Genomic DNA, 983 nt, shown 5'->3' with positions numbered 1-983 from the left:
AAAAAACCGGAATGCTGGAGGGAAAGGGAGGCCAGGGAGGGACGATGGGGAAAGAGACTTCGGGAAAGGAAGGCAGGTGGGCGTCAGAAGAAACGGCATGTTCGATGATTCTGGCGGCACAAGCACCCAATGCAGGTCAGCTGGGAGGCAGCCAGCAGTGAGGAGCGCTACTGTGGGGCGCTTCGTGTCTCCCTGCTTCCGCATCTTAACGCCCCACTCTCCCAGGGGCAGTTTAACTCGGCAAACTGGGAGCGACCTGGGAGGGTGAAGCCCCAGCTCTGGTGTTCTGCAAGGCTCGGTTGACAGCCAAAGCAGGACTAGGGTGGGGTGGGGGAAGCTCCACCCTAGATAATTTAGGGAATCTGTCCCAAGCCACTCCGCACTTCAGCCACCCCGAGACTGCACGCCAGCCCCGGTGCTGTGTGAGATAGATGGGAGCTGCTGCCTCCAGCAAATGCCTCGGGAGCTCGGCAAGGAGACCGGGCTGCGCAGAAGACAGGGTTGGCCGTGAGGAGGGAACGGCTCTGACCCTCGATCCCTTTCAGTGTTGTGTAGTCAATCCTAGCCTGGAAATAGTAAATGAAAAACTCCCACTTAGTAGCAATTAATAAGAATAAGTAATAAACAGTTCAGAAATAAAAAATTCATAAGTTTTGAATTATGCACTGTTCTGAGCAGAGTGACCAAATTTCACACTGTCCCACCCCCTGAGAACGCTTTCTTTGTCCAGCACAACCACGCGGAACGGGGCTCCCTCCCTCCCATCTCTCCCTGGGTACCGGCTCCGTCCTCAGCTCCACTGTCACAGTGCTATAGCGCTTATGTTCAAGGAACTTTCCTTTTACTTCATAATGGTCCTAAAGCACAAGAATGACAGTTTGTATATGCCAGAGAAGCGCCTCCCCCTCCCCCTCCCCCTCCCCTTCTTCTTCTTCTTCTTCTTCTTCTTATTCTTCTTCTTCTTCTTCTTCTTCTTCTTCTTC

The sequence above is a fragment of the Octodon degus genome, unplaced genomic scaffold (assembly GCF_000260255.1).
Source record: "Octodon degus isolate 3935 unplaced genomic scaffold, OctDeg1.0 scaffold00219, whole genome shotgun sequence".
NCBI lineage: Eukaryota > Metazoa > Chordata > Mammalia > Rodentia > Octodontidae > Octodon > Octodon degus.
This window is presented reverse-complemented; position numbering follows the sequence as displayed.